Consider the following 22,123-nt stretch of genomic DNA (forward strand, 5'->3'; position numbering starts at 1 on the left):
CACTTCTCTCTGCCTATATTCCTTTGTTTGATGCAGGAAATGGCTGCTTGAATTGATAGGTGGAAGGGTACTGCCCAAACAGCAACTATGGATGAGCAATGAGCAATGAGCTGGCGTGGCTGACCTCCTTCCTCTCCAATCTGGCTTCAGAGCTGCCAGAAGCACGGAAACTTCTCTCCTGAACATCCGTGAGGACCTGCTCTCAAACCTTGACTCTAACACCCCATGTGGTCTCATTTTGCTCGACCTCTCTTCTGCCTTTGACACTGTCAACCACACCATCCTCTCCAATCGACCTTCCCAGGTCCAACTGGGCTCCTTCCTCTCTGACATCTTTTTCTCTACCTGTGGTGTCCCCCAGGGATCTAACCTCTCCCCCTGGCTGTTCAACCAGTACCTGGCACTTCTTGCTCACCACATCACCGCTCTCTGTCCCAACTTTCAGTGCTATGTGGATGATACCCAGCTCATTTTCAGGCTACCCTCGGCCTCCTCTTCCCCTTCCCTCATCTCCGACTGTCTTTCTGCTATCCAGGAATGGTGTGCCACCAACGACCTCTGCCTTAATGCCAGTAAGACTGAGATTCTACTTATCGGCACACCCACTCCCTCCTTCCCTGCAGCTCTCTGCCCGGCCTCCCTTGGCCCTCTTCCTGCTCTTACCTGCAAGGCAAAAAACCTCGGGGTCATCTTCGACTCCACACTCTCTTTCTCTCCTCACATATCTGACGTCTCTAAGAAGTCACACTACCAGCTACACCTCCTCAGAGGTATCCTTCCTTGCCTCTCCTCCCCCCAGAAGCTCACTGTCTCCAGAGCCCTGGTTCTCTCGAAGCTGGACTACTGTAACAGCCTCTATCTAAATCTTCCTGCCTCTACTCTCCGCCCTTTGCAACTCATCCAGAACAGGACTGCGAGACGTGTCCTTGGCCTCAAACCCAGGGACCGTATCTCACCAGGACTGAAATCGCTACACTGGCTCCTAGTGGCTGCAAGGATTAGGTTCAAAACCCTCTGCATTGTCCACAAGGCCTTCTGGGGCCTTGGGCCAAAATACCTTCAACTCTCTCTTCCTAAATATCTTCCTTCTCGAGCTCTTCGCTCATCCACCTCCAACTACCTCAGGGTATGCCGCTTCTCCAAGCAACGAGCCCGGGGTAGATCTCTCTCTGCAGCAGGGGCCTCCCTCTGGAACAGCCTTCCTGCCTCCCTGAAACTTGAGGAGAACCATCTCTGGTTCCAGAAGCACCTCAAAACCTTCCTCTTTGCCTCTGCTTTCTCTCCCTCTCTCCCCTGCTAAAATCACTGAACCTGCACTGAATCTGCAACTGGCCATTCACCGATCTCGGTCCTTGGCCCAGCCACTCTTCCCTGCACTGCCTACCTGCACTACGGGACTGTCTCTGTATCCTACAGCCCCTTCTCCCGACACTTACCTTGCACTTGCCACCAGCTGGCCCTATTATTTAGCTTGTATTCTACTAACCATGTACTGCACTCTCCTTGCACTTGCCACCAGCTGGCCCTATTACTTATCTTGTATTCTACTAACCATGTACTGCACTTCAGCTCTCCCCTTCCCCTTGCACTTTTCCCAGTCCCCCTACCCTTGCACTTGCGCGTTCTGAATGGAACCTGGCCGAGTAGAATCGTTGTCTGTTCTCCCCTTGTCCCCCCCTGCCTCGCCGCGCCTTGAAACACTTGTGTATAGGCGCGTTACAAATGCCATATCATATCATGCCTAACTCTATTTCACCCTTTCTTGCACAGGCCTTCCAAAATGACGAACAACATAGCAGAATAACCAGCTTTGTAATATCTGAATTTCCCAAGTAAACATTCCTCGCATATGATAACAGGATACCTGCCCCACAGCACATGCAACAACACTTCCTTGCATTCCTCATGGAGAAGTGGAAAGGGGCATAGGCATGAAAAATCATCTCTCGAGATGTAATTCAGTGAAAGGTAGAATCTGATCCTAGAACAAGTGCCACTGGCTTAACTACATGAAAGGTGTCCTACAAATGCATTCCTACATTTCTGTCAGTCCACTAGTCAAAATAACATCTTATAGAAATCATATCTGAAAGGACCAGATTTTAAAATGACATTCTCTAGAAACTCAAATTAGGACACTCCAAGGAACGGAAAACCCAATTGAAGAAGAAACAAAAGATGTAGCAAAAGAAAAGTAAATAGGAGAAATTGAGAGTTACTCGGCTTCTCAATATTAATCTGCTGCAATACCACCCAAACACCTTCTGAATACCTTAATTGCAGAGAATTGAAGGCAGAACATTCAGACTGCACACACAATCTAGACTATTGTTGCAGAACCAGAGCACATCTGCAAAAATCACTTAGAGGCCCTGCCTCTCCCATAACAACAAGTCATATTAACAGAGTCTGGGTTATAGACCCGGACATTCGACCTCATTAAGAGTATGGTAGTAATTCTGAAATTCCGCTGCAGAATTAAAGCCAAGCTCATTCAATCTTACCACCACTCAGCCCAGCGGTAATATTGCGAGATTACGAGTGATGATAAAGCATTGTTAATCCTTATTTTTAGAGTGGAAATAACTCCATGCGAGTGTCTTTCATATTTACAGTGAGTGCTATAGTAAATCTGCCAATCTATAGGGGCAAAGAGAAGGAATTACATCCAGCTATTAAACAGAGTTCAGCACTATGGTAAAATCAGTTGTAATTCAAGTACTGGACAACAAAGTGGCAGAAATAGAGTGCCAAAAATTGCAAACACCACCAAATGAGGCCCAATTTGGCACATTTGGAGAAGAACTTCTGAAGCATTGCCATCTGGCAAGTGTGTCAAACCCGTTGTTTTTGTATTTTGAATTCCAGGCAGCTTGACTGCCTGCATTCCAGTTAATCAGATGAAAGCCAGGATACGTGCCTCTGTTGACTCTCTGGGGGAACTGACAAATCTACCCTTCCATACCCAGTAGCTCTCATCAAGGGATCTCCTGAGAAACTGGCTCCAAATAGGCAATTCCATATCAAAAGCCTGTCCTACACTAGGGGGGTGACATCACAGAGAGCATTTGAAGCTGCAGGCTGAGAGGGGGCAAGTGTTAGGTCAGTCAGAGATCCATCTTGCTGCTCTGTGTGATTTTCTTTCCTTAATGTCCCCTCCACTTCCTGCAAAATTGGACACTCTAAGTGTGACACCAGGCGGCATGTATAATTTTCTCAGGGGCAAGGATCTCCCCACTTTAAGCAGACTTGATTTTATCCAATCCCTGTGGCCATTTGCCTATATAATTGGGGGGGCTCTCACTCCTTTGATTCATATTTGGAACTTCAAAGATATCAAGAAGATTTCAACTGAAGCCTTTCCGAAGAGCAGTCATTTCCAATGCCCTCTTTCGAAGGCAAATTCAGGTGTTCCAACACAGAGGAATGTTTTGCTCCCTACACATCTCCAGGGCCCATTGGGGCTGAATTTCCCAAGGGCCAAGATCTACCAATCTGCTAGCAAACATTGCTAGGCTGGAAGAGCAGAAATGCACCTTCCCATAGAGACCCCAGCAGTGGGACCCAGAATATCCAGATGGCCAAAGCAGACATGTCTCCTGTTTTCATTACTCAAAACACTTCAAAATGCCTTATCTACTTTTCAAACACTAGGATTTGCCTCATTGAACTGGCTCTATGTTGCATTGCCCCTGCAGAGCTGCATTTACCTGTCCAGCTTGAGACACCACATGCAGTGCAGACAATTTTCAAACCAGGTCTTTGCATCACAGCTCAACTGAAAGCACTGGAGCAGTGCATCGCTAATTGACCTGAATGAGTGGTACTCATCATGTGGAACACTTAATAATCAAACCATTTGTGGTGATCCATCGACATGTATCTCTCAATGCCACCTATGGACTGCACCACGCACCAAGCACCACACACCAAGCACCACCTGGGATCAAAAATACTCATTGCCTTCAATTCCAGTTTGACACACAAGCATTGCATTTTAAAGCCTGATTAAATCCTATTAAGAGCTAAACGAAAGGAGTGATGATTGGAAGGTTTAGAATTAATCTTAACGTCTGGCATTGCTCTGGGCAACACTCCAGACCATTGTTCTCCCAAGCCATTACTAAAGGGGGAAGACCATATGCAAATCAGGCTTTATCCAACCCCAAAGAAGGCAGTCCAGCTCGAATTGCTTGATCACACCCCTTTTGAAAGAGGCCACAGGCATCCCTAAACATGTTTCACCCTTGTTAGGCCTCATCAAAATCTTTCACCCATCATTTTTGTGGTTATAGTTTGTCTCACTATGTGAGAGAGGGTATGCCCAGACGCGGGTCGCTTGCTCGCTGCGCAATATGGAATCAAACTGCACTTCACTGAGGAGGCACATCAAGGCCGAAACATGTCTGGGGTTGCTTGTGTTGACATGCCAAGGGGATCTGGTCTAGCAGTTCGAGCTGGGCTGCTACCAATGGTGGCAGTTCCTGACGGATTTGCATATTGCTGGACCTCTTTTGCAATGGCGCAGATGGGCCAAAAATGGTGGTGTGGAAGGTTGCCCAGAGCAGTGCCAGTGGTTCAGATTCATTCATTCAAAACCTTCCACCCATCACTTTTGTGGTTTTCATTATTAAACTACATTAGAAATGGAATTGGGTATTATTGAGAGATCTGCCACCTTAGTCGATTTATGTGGCTAGAGATACTGGTTAAGGCCCTTGCTGCACTTTTTACTAAAGAATGAACACCTTTGAGAGATAATATTGCAATTCTTGCAGTGTTGCTCCTCGTACCGTGTCCAGAGTGCCTACACACATGTTTCCTGTCTTCTTTTTCAGGGGTGGGCTTTTTACGGTGTTTGTAATTTTTAGTTATATAATGCATGTGTTAACTTACGTTTATATTTGCAGAGAAGCTTGATTGGACATCCTTTCATTTTGAAACTTGTACTATTGCTCTTTGGCTTGCTAATGTCTCACACTTAGATTGCTCCTAAGAGTATAACCTTCTCTTGGCCCACATTACCATAAGTCGTGAAGAAGATAAATCTCTTGGTTGTGCCCATTTTCACTTTATGATTGAGATCACTGTTGGTTTGTAGAAGTGTGCCGGCTGAGTAGGGTTGTGCTCCTGCAGAGCCGGCCATCTTGTCATGGAAGGCTCAGAGTAAACACATAACTGGTGCATAGGTATGAGGTAACATGAACCAGTGGCTTGAGCTCCACTTTGAAAACAATAATTGTGATGTGCCATGCAAATGAAATCGAAGCAATAAAGGTAAGCAATTATAATTCTTCTTTTCTAACGTGCTTAATAGTAACTAGTGGTTTCTAAGCTCAGGATCGGGATTCAAACCTGTGTTGTGCTGCGTTGTGCTGCATTGTCTTGCTTCCAAATGAGTTATCTTTCCTCCCCAATAGTTTGCCTCTGAGTCTAGTGGTCAAATGAAATACGTAGACAGATAGGGACTTGAATTTCAAGAGCAGAAATGAGCAAACTTACAGTTATGTTGATCAACACCCATCTCTTGTTGACTGCCCCTTCACCTGCTAATCCTACAGTGGTCATATTTACCCGGCACAGTAGTTCCCAAGATACCCTCTGACCTTCAAAGCTCCATTTACAACCATTGGAAAACCTTTTACAAACCTCTGAAAAATACTTAAATTCCAATCTTTGTACATGCACCATCTATCTTACAATTGCCTAAACATGCATGTTTCTGCTTGTGAGTTATGTTATTTTATATTAGAAAGATGTAATACTTCACTGTACTGGACTTACATTGCTGATATTTTACCTGATCCAGGGCAGTGAGCCCGTAGTGTAAGGATGAAGAAGTGGAGGAAAAAGAGCAAAACATGTGGCGTAGCAGAGAGTGGTAATATGAAAAGGAAGCACAGAACTAACGCAATGGGATTATTCTATGAGGTTGAGCTAAGGGTACGGTGACCAGATATCCAAAACGAAAATGCGGGACGACCAACAACATAAAAGAGGGACTACTCCATCTCAGCCCACCAATTACCACCCCTACCCCAACACGCCCCCACAACCACCACCAAATACTATTTCCAGCACTTCTCCTTTCGATAAACTGTATATTATCTCATTTGTGTAGTTTTGTCTGTGAATCTTGGCATTTTTATTCATAACTGGCGTTTGCTCTAATTGATATAACAAGGCTTGCTGTACACAAATTTCCAATTCAGTCTCTGTGGTACAGTCAGTAAGTGTTGTGACTTGTATCTGAAAGGTTGGGGGTTCGAGCCAACCCTTTGACTTCAAAAGTCTGAAAGTTTCGTGAAAAAAAGAATTACGATTTTAATGACCGCAGCCACCCAACACTGCAAACCCCGGACTGCCCAGGAAAACCAGGACGTCTGGTCACCCTAGCTAAGGGGAATGTGGTTATATAATTAGGGGTACGTTTGTGAAGATATACACTGTGTCAAATGGAAAGCTGATCATGAAAGAGGGAAGAGAAGACATCTCATGATACTGGGCAATTTTCTAGTGACATACTCGAATTAGTAGAATAATTGTTGTGGGATGTTCCCAGGGTGTGATGGAAAAACCATTGAAGTGTTGAGGATCGAATTGTTGGATAGTTTTTATCAACACCACTTGCAGTCCCTACATAAATAATCCAGGACTGCCAACCCAACTGTCAGAAGTGATAGAGCCAAGCATTGGCTTTGTAAAGGAGGTGCATGTGGGAAAACCACAGTGGAGAGATGTAATAGGGAGGATGATTTAAAATAAATCCAGAAAAAATCCATACATGCATGGTTCTTCCATGAGGTTGAATTCATAAATATGAATTGTGTAAAATGTGTGACCAGTGTGATGTCAATACATTGTGCTTGTACTGGTTCTGGGGGCTGTTCGTGTGCTATCTATTCCTGCCTTACATAATTTAGTAATGCATGGCCCTTAGAGTTATAATCCTTCGGACATGCAGAGGAAATCACTTGGGAGAGAAATGAATTCAGAAATAAGGTTGTATAACATGAATTTAAATCAAAGGAAATATTCCCCAAAGGACCATCATCTTGAAAGACAGCGGTCCATTATAAAGTCAGTATTCAATGACAATGTGGCACCCCTTCGTGTGAAATTTCCAAGTGCTGCAAGTATCCCTTTGGCTGAGTAGCAGTCAATCTTTGAGGCCTCCCTGGCTTGCCTGAATGTGACCAAACACTCCTCACAGGTACAGGAGAGCAACTGCTTTTCTACTTTTTTCCTCTGCCCAGAATGACCACAAGCAGCCAGTCTCTGTGGAAAGGAAAGCTGAGATGAATTTAGGACACGCTTAAATTAAGGTGGGTTTCGAAATCTGGGGCTTTATATGGGTGGGGGACCTGATTCCACTTGGGTTTTGGTTGGGCTCTACTCAGAGTTAATCTGTGCAATCCAGCCATGATTATCTATCTAACCTGGGCTACAGTTACATTGTCCTTTAAAAGATCGCACCAGAGAAATAGATTCAGCAAGGGTGTAGAGTTGGTTTACCATTTCATATTTATATTTGTATACTTTGGGTGTTGTGGTCCTTTAACAAAGTGTTTGTGGCTAACACCTATCATTCATTTATCTCTTTGGCAGTTTGGGCTATGCTACATTTCACTTTCCAGCTGCTTTGCAGCACCTGTTGCCTCGTCGAAGTGATGCAACATTAAAATGAAATGACATAAGAGGACATGACATATAACTGTATGTTAAAGTATGCTAGTGTAACATAACTGACATTATGTAAATAATTAAATGAGTGTGGGGAAAGCAACACAATTATACCTGAACAGGTGCAGGGACAGAAGAATTGGAAGATCTTCAGGAGTGTGTGGTGTAGAAAGGGGGAGACATGCCCATTACTGTAAAAGGAATCTGGACATTCGAAATGTACAATTGCATGTTAATATTTTGCCACAAATGCATTTGGGAGAAAAACACACATACATCTTTACAGTGGTGGTATATAGTGCTCTTCCGCCATTAATGTTGGGCACGCTACGTATGGCTCTGTAAGAAAGAAGGGCAAGGTGTGTTAGTCGGATAGCTGGAAGGCAGATGCAGAAACCTTTGGTGTTGATGCATGAAGCTCTGAGGTACATGTTACCTGTGTGTCGATATGAACATCTCTAAGTTGTTTGTGGTTGGTACTGACTGGGCAGGTTAGACATATGGGCATCACCCAGATAGTGGAGTGCAAATATAGGCAGCATGGTTGTTGATAGAAGATGATAGGGATTGAACCTGTTCAGTGCAATAGATCTATGAGCTAGTCTGTAGGAGTGTAGGAGGTGTAAGAATGCACAACTTTAGTAGTGTGGAGTTAGTTAAGGGATGAGGGGTTGGAGAATGGGGTTGAGGGTGTTGTCGCTCCCTTGCTTTTGGCGGTAGATTTTACTAAGAGTAAAGGTACAGACCAGTGAAAGAAATGCATGGTTGCAGTATAAAAAGCCATACAAGTGTAATATTTCAAAGTATCTCCAGTTTGTGTGCATGTGCACACCAACAGAGTATATGTGGTTTTATTCTTGGTATGCAGGCAATTACAAAGAGTGAAATTCAGCCATTAGGATGCAGTGAGCAGTATGGTGAGAAGCAACGTTGTTGTGATGTCTAACTCTATGATTTGCAGCGTATATGTTGTATGTATGCAGCAATCATTAGCTGTGTACATGTAGTCATTGTAAATACAGATGTAGTCCAGACAATTGCTAGCCATGCAGGCTAAACACAATGATTTAAAAAATTAAGCTAGAATGTTAGGCAAAAAACAGTCTTTCTAGCTATGTGTTTTGATGTCAGCGGTATGATGGGCTATGCAGATGTATTGTTTGTTAGACAAATTCACTATGTATAATTGCTAGCCTAAACACAACATAATTGCCATTATAAACAGAGCAACGTTATAGTTGGAATTTCTGGCAAAAGAGGGTTGTTCTAGCTTTGTTTTGGGGTCAACAGTATAGTCAGCCAAGCAGATCTAGTGGATGCTTACAAACAAAGATTCCTTCTAGATCTTTGCTAGATATGTGGTTTAAAACAATGAGTAAGCCAAAGATTATTTGCTAGGAATTTCAGTCAAAAATAAAATATAGCACTTTAAAATTGTTGTGTAGGCTAGCAAAATTATTATATAATTATATACAACCTAGTGCCAGGCAGATATTACAAGCTCAACAGTTTAAGGGGTCGATTCATGGAAATAATGTGCGCCGAAAATTCCCGCGCAGAGGTGCCAAAACGTGCAAATCGCAGGAAAAGTGCGAAAATCGCAGGAAAAGTGCGAAAATCGCAGGGAAACCAGCGCACAGCGATTCATGGAAGTCCGTGCGCGAGAAAAACATTGGATGTGTGCTAAAAATGTGCGCCGCGCACGCCGGCGCACAGGTCATCCAACAGCGTGCACCACGGCCACTGCGAAATCGCACATAGCGCGGCGCACATCACAAAAGTAGGCGGAACACGGGGCGTAACACTCGGAATGGGGAACAACGCGTGAAAATATGGGCATCACGGGGGAAGTACAGGAGGCAAGTGCGCGGAACGCCCTTACGCTCGCCTACAACCCGTATTCATGGAATCGAATAGGGCAAACCAGCGCACGGTCAAAGACGTGCACAGGGCCAAACAAGTACGCCACAAGAAAGCAGGCAGTAGCGCCCCTGCGACTTAAAAAAATACGCGCCAAAATGTGCGCTAACAAAAAGCACCCATATACAGCCATGATGAATGGGCCATACAGTGGCCCTCTAGGACAAATGAGGTACAAAGGGGCACCGACAAACACGGACACCCGCTGTGTGAAAAATAGCGTGTGCGCAAGTTCCTGGGTGCGCGGGAATTTCCACACACGATTGGCCTGGGTACGTGTACTTCGGGGTGCGCGGGAAGTTCCACACGCGATTAGCCTGGGTACGTGTACTACGGGGTGCGCGGGAAGTTCCACACGCGATTGGCCTGGGCAGGTGGGGGTGCGCAGGAAGTCCCACACGTGATTGGCCTGGGTACGTGTACTTCGGGGTGCGTGGGAAGTTCCACACGCGATTGGCCTGGGTAGGTGGGGGTGCGTGGGAAGTTCCACACGCTATTGGCCTGGGTACGTGTACTTTGGTGTGCGCGGGAAGTTCCACACGCGATTGGCCTGGGTACGTGTACTACGGGGTGTGTGGGAAGTTCCACACGCGATTGGCCTGGGTAGGTGGGGGTGCGCGGGAAGTTCCACACGCGATTGGCCTGGGTGCGTGTACTTCGGGGTGCGCGGGAAGTTCCACACGCGATTGGCCTGGGTACGTGTATTCCGAGGTGCGCGGGAAGATTCACACGCGATTTCTGCAGGGTACGTGTATTTCGGTAGGGCCGGGCAAATGCTATACGTGATTTGGCCATGTGGGTCCTCCCAGGTGTTCCCTTGTTAGGGTTAATTCTCTGTTTACGCTGAATTTCCTAACCTAGTGAGTCCCCCAGCAGCTTTGCTGGATTTCTGGAGTTTGTTTTTTTCCATCCTGCCAAGAGTGAGACTCTTTTCTCCCACTCTTGGACATGTATGTGTGTAATTCCTTTGAAATGTCAATGTGTTCGATGGGCTATGGGGTCTTTTACTCCATAGGATCTCATATGTTTTTCTATGTGTGTTACCCCGCACCCTACGTGCCGTAACACGGGGGCATCCTAGCGGATCCCCCACCATAGACTCCATACCCGGGGACTAACTACTGTCTCCCCGGGCATGTAAAGTCACCATTTGCTTTACTAGACCTAAATTGACTAACAGAACTAGTGCAAACCATCTTATTGTGGACGTACTAGTAGGGGTAATTCGATTACTCCTGGATCTGTTACTCGAGGGGGCACTGTCCCGCCCCCCCTCGTCGAGTTTTGGCTGGTGGCAGTGGAAACTACTTGTTATGTTCGTCCCCGAACATAACCCTATGGGATTCGTCCCATTGTTGGAGATTGATACTTTTTCTCATTAATCTCTAACGTACCACCGATCTACTTATCTTAAATAGGTTTATCGGGTGGTATTTTCTGCCAGAACTTGGTTTGTAAAATGACGTCTGTGTTCGTCTCTGTGACTCCTAAACCAAAGTTCGAGCCCTTTGTTCCACTTTTGGCAGGCTCTGTACAGAGACCCTCCAAAGTGGTGCCATTCTGTCTGGGTAACCACAGGGGTGTGGGAGGGGGTTTAGGCACCCTGGACCGAGTTGCCTTGCCAACTCTGGTCGCACTGTGGAGTGATTGGCCCAGGTGGTGAGCATTCCCGCTCACCACTTAGCATGTGTTGATTGACAGCTAGGCTGAATGAATGGGGGTTTTCTGCATAAAAGCAGGGCTTTTGGGACTGGATCTTCAGAGGTCGCCACAGGACCTAAGAATCCGACGAGGGTAATGCTGAGCCGACCTGCACGACGACACCTCCGGTGGAGCCCTGCGGAACCGACTCACCACTTCCCGACGACAGAGGAGATCTCCCTGCCGGAGAGTCTCTTCCCCTGACTGGTGGGAACAACCAGTCCCCTTTGCTTTTTATTCGCCTCAGGACGCAGTGGTCGAATTGCCCGTGCAGAGCACCTCGGCAACCGGATAGCCACTACCCCTGAACCGCGACGAAAAGGTGGTGCCTTGTGACGGAGCACTCCGCGGCTGGTCTCTTCCCTGGTGGTGCACCGGACTTCATTTTCTTCGACGACGAGATCATCTCTACTCTTGGCAAAGACCCGACGTGCATCCACCACCAGGAACAACTGCCCCTGCCGGAGCTGCCCTCCACAACAAGGTACCGTGTCCGCCTGGCTTCCCTTTCGATCGGTTCGAGTGAGGTGTCTTAATCCTCTCCGTTCCGTTGGGTCGCCTCCAAGCTTTTCTCATTCTTTGTTCTGAACTGTTTCAACCTACCGATAACAATTTGCGATACAGACTTGAATGCATCTCCACTAGAGACTTTTTGTGACATTGCGCCTTGCCTCTCTCCGAGTGGGCCTGGCCCCTGAACTTTACGATCTATTGTGATTCTTGCCTTCCTGCCTTGCATTTTATCCGCTAGGATCGAACTGTGTTGATTTCATAACCTGCCTATCTGTTTCTCTCACGTCCTAACTAATATTCGAGTGTCATCTGGGTTGAGGTATACACCTCTGTCTGAAAATAAGTGGTACCGGTAGAACCTAGAGTTGTCGATATTGCTAGGGGGATTGATCGTCTACTTCGTAGAGTAATTGTGTTTGATTTGTTTGCCGTGATTTGCCTTAGTGTTTTTCATAGACGTTTTGTTATAAATAAATACCTTAATATCTTTACACTAAGCCTTGTTGCGTGTTTGCTTGTATTGCTGTGAAGAATTGCCCTATTTTGTATACTCCACATACTGCTCAACTTTTCTTGAGAGAGGTCTGACTGCTCAGCCACAGCTACCACGTGAATCTGTGTGGTGCAGACTGCTACCAAGTAGGTTCACCGCCAACGCCTGTAGTTCTAAATCTTTTGCAGTGGTCCCAGAGGGAACTGCACAGGTTTCCGCCTAACACTGATGTACAGCGGTGGGATTTGTATCGAGTATACAGTTTAGAGTGCTTTTCGACACTTAGGATAACTAACCACAAAACTTTGCACAAAAAGCAACTTTCATAAAACATGTCTACGATGGAAACTTACAGTCAAGAGTCTTTGTCAAGTGAAAATACTGAGAGTCTGCGAGCTCTCTGTAGGCAAGAGAATCTTCCTGTAAGAGGCAAGAAGTTAGAACTAATCCAGAGATTGCTGGCGAACCAAAGTCTGGGTACTGGTTCAGAGGAACCAATCTCTCCAGCAACTGTAGATAACAGTAATGGTGTTGATCTGAATCGTAATTCTGATGATAGTGATGAAGAGGCTGACGAGGACGGAGAGGCTAACGAAACTGTCTCCCCTGCTCCTCTACCTGCCTTACCAGCTCTGCCTACGGGGCCCATACCAGGTCCCACAAGTAACCCTACTTATTTTGAACTCGAAAAAATGAAGCTCGAACTAGAATATAAACGGTTCTTGGCTCAATCTGAACAAAACCAAGAGCTCGAGTTCAGACGGATGAATGCCCAGGCTGAGCAGAAACAATCTGAGTTAAGACTCAGAGAAATAGAATTTAATTACGAGTTAGAGATGAAAAAGTTGTCTATGGAAAATGCTTCTCTCTCCTCTGGTTCCTCTAGGAGCTCCAGTCCCAAAAGACCCCGGATGCCGAAGGAATTAGTGGGTATGTATGAACCGAGATTGGATGTGTTGGATTGATTGAAACTGTTTGAATACAATCATGGGCTCCAGGACATCACAGGGAATGCTTTGCTCCCCTGGTTGTTCTCTAGGCTCCCTCCTGTTGCGACTGATGTGGTAATGGAGTTGGGGAAGGCGGATAAGACGGATTACGAAAGTGTGAAACTAGCTTTAATAGCTAGATTTGGGAAGACCCCTTCCCAGTATCTTAAGAGGTTTAGAACCCTCAAAAAGCATGATGGTACCCCTTGGGCTACCTGGGTGAGTGAAGGGTTGAAAAACCTAGAGGGATGGATTAAGGGTTACAAGTGAACACTTATGAGGGTATGAGAAATATTTTTATGTTGGAGTCTATTTATGATGCCTGTTCTCCTGAGCTCAGACAGCACTTGGCTGATTCGAAGGAATTGGATTCCAGGGAGCTAGCTAAGGCTGCTGACTTGTGGGTTGCCAGCAGGGCTACTCATAAGGATTCTGGGGCAACTCAGAAAAAGGATGAGGGAAAACAGCCTAAAAAAGACTCAAAAGAGAATTCGAATAACTCCCATTCCAAAGAGGGCCCCAAACAAAACCAGAAGGGTAAGCCACCGGGAAAACCAAAGCAGAATAGTGTGTCTTCTGGTGCCAAACCGGAAGGAGGTCAGAACAAGCCATCATTCCAGAAAGCATTCGGTAAATGCTTTGTTTGTGGCTCGACTGATCATGTGAAAGGAGATCCCAGATGTAAGGGTAAACCTTCAGGGGTCCAGCTTGTCTACTTAGCCTTCGCTCCAGAGGAGGAAGTCCAAATGGCAAGTGGAAACTTTCTACTGCTAGCTGACGAACCCATTGGAGTCTCAGTCAGCGTTTCTTTAGTATCTCTGGGGTTGTGGGAACAACAGAATTTAGATGTCTATAATTCTATCCCCGATAATACTAAAGAGTATTATAAGGACAGTGTCCAGGTGAATGGTCAGGAGACTCCTGCCATTAGGGACACTGGGGCCAGCATAACTGTGGTGGATAAATCGTTTTTTCAGGCCGAGGATGTTGCTAAGGCACCCAAACGCCTCACCAAGTTAGCTGGAGGGCCTGTGCAGATGCTTCCCCAATTACCAGTTCTCATCCAGTGTAACGACATGACTGTGAAGATACCTGTCAGCATACAGAGTGAGGTACCAGGACGCGTACTGTTGGGTAACGATTTGAAAACTCTCGGAGTTGTATCGCATACTCCCAGACCTCCTAGTAAACGGTTACAGGAGCTAACCAGACCCGCAAGGGAGAGGACCATGCGCGGAACTCTCCAGGAGATGATGAAGAAAGATATCACTCCTGCTCCACTGGAGTTGTCGGCCGCTGTCTCCAAGAAATCAGAAGCGAAAGGGAAACCTAAGACTTCTATCCCAAAATCAGCAGCCAGCATTCCAGTGCAGCCAACAAGGACTTCCCCGCGGTTGTCCAAAGTTAAACCCGTAACTCCACCTCCAGCCGAGGCTGAGAGGGAGGTACAACCCTGTGTGGTAGAATTAGACTCTGAGGAAGAGCTAATGGAAGGCCAGGAACTCATTGGAGATCTGGATCCTGTTGACCATCCTGAGCTGCAGTCTTTACTGGCAGAAGGTGGATCCAACAGGGCAGACTTCAGTAAGGGACAGAGAGAATGTCCAACTCTGGAAGGTCTTCGCCACCAGGCAGAAGCTCAGGCTGCAGGGCGAGAGCCTGGGAAATACAGGTTGCACTGGGAAGATGGCCTCTTCTACAGTGAACCGACCGAGTCTGCACCTGGAGACTACAAACGACTTGTAGTACCCCAAGAGAACAGACCACAGTTCTTGCAGTTAGCCCACGATATTCCTTTGGCTGGTCACTTGAGTTTCAAGAAGACTAAGGAAAGGCTCTCGCTCTACTTATATTGGCCAAAGATGGGGGCCGAAGTAGAAAAACATTGCAGGAGCTGCCACACCTGCCAGATCTCTGGTAAGGTTGGCTCCAAGAATGTGGCACCGTTAGTGCCTCTCCCAGTTGTGGGAGTCCCATTTGAGAGAGTAGGGATTGACATCGTTGGTCCCCTTGATCCTCCAACCTCCTCAGGCAACAGGTTTATACTTGTTGTAGTAGACCATGCTACTAAGTATCCTGAGGCAATTCCTATGAGGACTGTTACAGCTCCGGCTGTGGCTAAGGCCCTCCTTGGTATTTTTACTAGGGTCGGGTTTCCTAAGGAAGTAATCTCTGACAGGGGGTCAAACTTTATGTCCCACTACATGAAAGCCATGTGGAAAACCTGTGGAGTTACTTACAAGTTCTCAACAGCTTACCACCCACAAACCAATGGGTTGGTAGAACGGTTCAACCGAACCATGAAGAGCATGATAGGTGCTTTAGAGGAACCCCTTAAACGTAAGTGGGACCTTCTACTGCCATGCCTTCTCTTTGCTTATAGAGAAGTCCCTCAGGATGGAGTAGGTTACTCTCCCTTCGAACTGCTCTATGGTCATCCCGTCAGAGGTCCATTGGCCCTGATCAAGGAGGGGTTGGAGAGTGCTCCTTCCCCCAAGCCAGTCAGAGTGACTGACTACGTGATAGGTCTCCGGAGGAGAATGTCGCACATGATGACAGAAGCAAGCGATAACTTGAAAGCTGGACAAGCATTGGTCAAGCACTGGCACGATCAAAAGGCTAACATGGTTGAGTTCGCTCAAGACCAGCTCGTTCTCGTTATGATCCCAACAAGGCAGAGGGCCTTGCAAGATAAGTGGATGGGACCCTTCCGAGTAGTGGGTAAACTCGGGGAGGTTAACTATCTGGTGGACTTGGGCAATCCCAAGGAGGCTCCGACAGTCTTTCGCACCAACCGACTTAAAGCGTATGTCTTGCGACCTGATGTAGGAGCGTTGCTTCTAGCGTCATCCGAGGAAGAAGAAGAGAGTGAAGCTCTTCCGGATCTCCTCAGAGGCTTACCTTTAGATGAAAAAATTGAAGGAGTGAATCTCTCCTCCAATCTGACACCCGAGCAACAAGAAGAGTGCAAATCTATGTTGAACCAGTTTGCCTCCCTGTTCTCGCTTTCACCAGGCTTGACCCCTTGGGGCCAGCACGACATACTCACTGGTGACTGTCTGCCAGTCAAAAGCAGAGGATACCGCATGTCAGAAAACGTACAAACCCACATCAAAGGTGAGGTCAGCAAGATGCTCGATCTTGGGGTAATAGAGCCCTCTACTAGTCCATGGTCTAGCCCAGTGGTGTTAGTACCAAAGGCCGGATCTAAAGAGCTTAGATTCTGCGTGGATTATAGAGCTCTTAATGCAGTCACCAAGACTGATGCCCACCCTTTGCCAAGAACAGATGAGTTGGTGGATAAACTTGGCGCCGCCAAGTTCCTCAGCACATTTGACTTGACGTCAGGCTATTGGCAAATAGGCCTGACAGACCATGCCAAGGAGAAAACTGCATATTCTACCCCCGTTGGCTTATACCAGTTTAAGGTAATGCCTTTCGGACTGAAGAATGCACCTGCTACGTTTCAACGGATGGTAAACCAGGTTCTAAATGGGATGGAGGACTTCTGCATGGCATACTTGGATGACATCGCAGTGTTCAGCAATTCCTGGGAAGAACATGTAACCCACCTGAGAGATGTTTTGCAGGCTCTTGGACGAGCCAATCTGACCAATGCCAAATTGGACAGAGTAAGGTAGTTTATCCTGGGCATGAGGTAGGCGGTGGAGAGATAAGGCCTTTGCTCAGTAAAATTGAAGCTGTGCAAAATTGGACAACACCGACTACTCAACCCCAGGTGAGAGCCTTCCTAGGACTCACTGGGTATTACAGGAATTTCATAGAGAACTATGGGACCATAGCTTCTCCACTGAATGTCATCTCCTCGCCCAAATTTCCGAGAAAGGTTAAATGGAACGAGGAGTGCCATCAGGCTTTTGAAAACCTGAAAAAGGCTCTTTGCCAAGCCCCAGTACTCAGAGCTCCTGATTACCGCCAACACTTCATTGTGCAGACAGATGCTTCAAATGTAAGAATAGGTGCCGTACTGAGTCAACTGGATGGGAAGGGTAGGGAGCACCCCGTTTGCTTCATCAGCCGCAAGCTGATGGATCCTGAAACAAGGTGGGCAACAATCGAAAGAGAGTGCTTTGCTATCGTGTGGGCTCTGAAGAAGTTTAGGCCGTACTTGTATGGTTCTACTTTTGTCATTCAGACTGACCACCAACCCTTGAGATGGTTAATGCAAATGAAAGGGGAAAACCCAAAACTACTGAGATGGTCGATCTGCCTGCAAGGGTTTGATTTCACCATTGAGCACAGGTCAGGATGTCACCACCAAAATGCTGATGGTCTCTCTAGGATGTATGTCATCGACTAGAGGTATGAGATTCATCCAGGAGTGGATTAAATCCTCCTGTCCCTTAGTCTGGGGGGGGCGAGTGTTAGGGAGAATTCTCTGTTTACGCTGAATTTCCTAACCTAGTGAGTCCCCCAGCAGCTTTGCTGGATTTCTGGAGTTTGTTTTTTTCCATCCTGCCAAGAGTGAGACTCTTTTCTCCCACTCTTGGACATGTATGTGTGTAATTCCTTTGAAATGTCAATGTGTTCGATGGGTTATGGGGTCTTTTACTCCATAGGGTCTCATATGTTTTTCTATGGTCTTACCCCGCACCCTACGTGCCGTAACACGGGGGCGTCCTAGCGGATCCCCCACCATAGACTCCATACCCGGGGACTGACTACTGTCTCCCCGGGCATGTAAAGTCACCATTGGCTTTACTAGACCTAAATTGACTAACAGAACTAGTACAAACCATCTTATTGTGGACGTACTAGTAGGGGTAATTCGATTACTCCTGGATCTGTTACTCGAGGGGGCACTGTCCCGTCCCCCCTCGTCGAGTTTTGGCTGGTGGCAGTGGAAACTACTTGTTATTTTCGTCCCCGAACATAACCCTATGGGATTCGTCCCATTGTTGGAGATTGATACTTTTTCTCATTAATCTCTAACGTACCACCGATCTACTTATCTTAAATAGGTTTATCGGTGGTATTTTCTGCCAGAACTCGGTTTGTAAAATGGCGTCTGTGTTCGGCTCTGTGACTCCTAAACCAAAGGTCGAGCCCTTTGTTCCACTTTTGGCAGGCTCTGTACAGAGACCCTCCAAAGTGGTGCCATTCTGTCTGGGTAACCACAGGGGTGTGGGAGGGGGTTTAGGCACCCTGGACCGAGTTGCCTTGCCAACTCCGGTCGCACTCTGGAGTGATTGGCCCAGGTGGTGAGCCTTCCCGCTCACCACTTAGCATGTGTTGATTGACAGCTAGGCTGAATGAATGGGGGTTTTCTGCATAAAAGCAGGGCTTTTGGGACTGGATCTTCAGAAGTCGCCACAGGACCTAAGAATCCGACGAGGGTAACGCTGAGCCGACCTGCACGACGACACCTCCGGTGGAGCCCTGCGGAACCGACTCACCACTTCCCGACGACAGAGGAGATCTCCCTGCCGGAGAGTCTCTTCCCCTGACTGATGGGAACAACCAGTCCCCTTTGTTTTTTTTCACCTCAGGACGCAGTGGTCGAATTGCCCATGCAGAGCACCTCGGCAACCGGATAGCCACTACCCCTGAACCGCGATCAAAAGGTGGTGCCTTGTGACGGAGCACTCCGCGGCTGGTCTCTTCCCTGGTGGTGCACCGGACTTCATTTTCTTCGACGACGAGATCATCTCTACTCTTGGCAAAGACCCGACGTGCATCCACCACCAGGAACAACTGCCCCCACCAGAGCTGCCCTCCACAACACGGTACCGTGTCCGCCTGGCTTCCCTTTCAATCGGTTCGAGTGAGGTGTCTTAATCCTCTCCGTTCCGTTGGGTCGCCTCCAAGCTTTTCTCATTCTTTGTTCTGAACTGGTTCAACCTACCGATAACAATTTGCGATACAGACTTGAATGCATCTCCACTAGAGACTTTTTGGGACATTGCGCCTTGCCTCTCTCCGAGTGGGCCTGGCCCCTGAACTTTACGATCTATTGTGATTCTTGCCTTCCTGCCTTGCATTTTATCCGCTAGGATCGAACTGTGTTGATTACATAACCTGCCTATCTGTTTCTCTCCCGTCCTAACTAATATTCGAGTGTCATCTGGGTTGAGGTATACACTTCTGTCTGAAAATAAGTGGTACCGGTAGAACCTAGAGTTGTCGATTTTGCTAGGGGTATTGATCGTCTACTTCGTAGAGTAATTGTGTTTGATTTGTTTGCCGTGATTTGCCTTAGTGTTTTTCATAGATGTTTTGTCATAAATACCTTAATATCTTTACACTAAGCCTTGTTGCGTGTTTGCTTGTCTTGCTGTGAAGAATTGCCCTATTTTGTATACTCCACATACTGCTCAACTTTTCTTGAGAGAGGTCTGACTGCTCAGCCACAGCTACCACGTGAATCTGTGTGGTGCAGACTGCTACCAAGTAGGTTCACCGCCAACGCCTGTAGTCCTAAATCTTTTGCAGTGGTCCCAGAGGGAACTGCACAGGTTTCCGCCTAACATCCCTCTACACCCTCCACGGCCGCTGCAAGCAGCCCACACCACAGGGTACTACCCTGCACCCCTGCTCATGTCCCACAGGCAACCCATTCACCATGGCCATGCCCACCAGCTAACCCAAATGCCCCTTGCACTACTGATCACCAACACATGTCCAACTCATGTCTCCCTGCACCCCCACCCCCCAGCAGTGCAGGGCAGCCTCCAACAGGCTCCCACACATGTCCCCCTGCACCCCCACCCCCCAGCCACCAGGGGCAGCCTCCACCAGGCCCCCACTCATGTCTACCACTACCTCCACCCCCCAGCAATGCAGGGGCAGCCTCCACCAGGCCCCCACTCATATCTACCACCACCCCCAGCAGTGCAGGGGCAGCCTCCACCAGGCCTCCACCCATGTCTACCACGACCCCCACCCCCCAGCCACTAGGGGCAGCCTCCACTAGGCCCCCACTAATGTCTACCACCACCCCTACCCCCCAGCAGTGCAGGGGCAGCCTCCAACAGGCCCCCACTCATGTCTCCCATCACCCCCACCCCCCAGCAGTGCAGGGGCAGCCTCCACCAGGCCCCCACCCATGTCTACCACCACCCCCACCCCCCAGCCACCAGGGGCAGCCTCCACCAGGCTCCCACACATGCCCCCTGCACCCCCACCCACCAGCCACCAGGGGCAGCCTCCACCAGGCCCCCACTCATGTCTACCACCACCCCTACCCCCCGGCAGTGCAGGGGCAGCCTCCACCAGGCCCCCACTCATGTCTACTACCACCCCACCCCCCAGCCACCAGGGGCAGCCTCCACCAGGCCCCCACTCATGTCCCATATCACCCCCACCCCCCAGCAATGCAGGGGCAGCCTCCACCAGGCCCCCACTCATGTCTCCCATCACCCCACCCCCCAGCAGTGCAGGGGCAGCCTCCACCATGCCCCCACCCATGTCTACCACCACCCCCACCCCCCAGCCACCAGGGGCAGCCTCCACCAGGCCCCCACTCATGTCCCCTATCACCCCCACCCCCCAGCAGTGCAGGGGCAGCCTCCACCAGGCCCCCAATCATGTCTCCCATCACCCCCACCCCCCAGCAGTGCAGGGGCAGCCTCTACCAGGCCCCCACCCATGTCTACCACCACCCCCACCCCCCAGCCACCAAGGGCAGCCTCCACCAGGCTCCCACACATGTCCCCCTGCACCCCCACCCCCCGGCCACCAGGGGCAGTCTCCACCAGGCTCCCACACATGTCCCCCTGCACCCACACCCCCCAGCCACCAGGGGCAGCCTCCACCAGGCCCCCACTCATGTCTACCACCACCCCCACCCCCCAGCAGTGCAGGGGCAGCCTCCACCAGGCCCCCACTCATGTCTACCACCACCCCCCAGCCACCAGGGGCAGCCTCCACCAGGCTCCCACATTTGTCCCCCTGCACTCCCACCGCCGGCCACCAGGGGCAGCCTACACCAGGCCCCCACTCATGTCCCCTATCACCCCCACCCCCCAGCAGTGCAGGGGCAGCCTCCACCAGGCTCCCACATATGTCCCTCTGCACCCCCACCCCCCAGCCACGAGGTGCAGCCTCCACCAGGCCCCCACTAATGTCCCCTATCACCCCCACCCCCCAGCAGTGCAGGGGCAGCCTCCACCAGGCCCCCACTCATGTCTCCCATCACCCCCACCCCCCAGCAGTGCAGGGGCACCCTCCACCAGGCCCCCACTCATGTCTACCACCACCCCCGCCCCCAGCAGTGCAGGGGCAGCCTCCACCAGGCCCCCATCCATGTCTACCACCACCCCCACCCCCCAGCAGTGCAGGGGCAGCCTCCACCAGGCCCCCACTCATGTCTACCACCACCCCCACCCCCAGCAGTGCAGGGGCAGCTCCACCAGGCCCCCACTCATGTCTACCACAACCCCCAACCCCCAGCAGTGCAGGGGCAGCCTCCACCAGGCTCCCACACATGTCCCCCTGCACCCCCACCCCCCAGCCACCTGGGGCAGCCTCCACCAGTCTCCCACACATGTCTCCCTGCACCCCCACCCCCCAGCCACCAGGGGCAGCCTCCACCAGGACCCCACTCATGTCTAACACCACCACCACCCCCCAGCAGTGCAGGGGCAGCCTCCACCAGGCCCCCACTCATGTCTACCACCACCCCACCCCCCAGACACCAGGGGCAGCCTCCACCAGGCCCCCACTCATGTCCCATATCACCCCCACCCCCCAGCAGTGCAGGGGCAGCCTCCACCAGGCCCCCACTCATGTCTCCCATCACCCCCACCCCCCAGCAGTGCAGGGGCAGCCTCCACCAGGCCCCCACCCATGTCTACCACCACCC

This window comes from Ambystoma mexicanum, chromosome 5p, assembly GCF_040938575.1.
Source record: "Ambystoma mexicanum isolate Mex_15411 chromosome 5p, UKY_AmexF1_1, whole genome shotgun sequence".
NCBI classification, from domain to species: Eukaryota; Metazoa; Chordata; class Amphibia; order Caudata; family Ambystomatidae; genus Ambystoma; species Ambystoma mexicanum.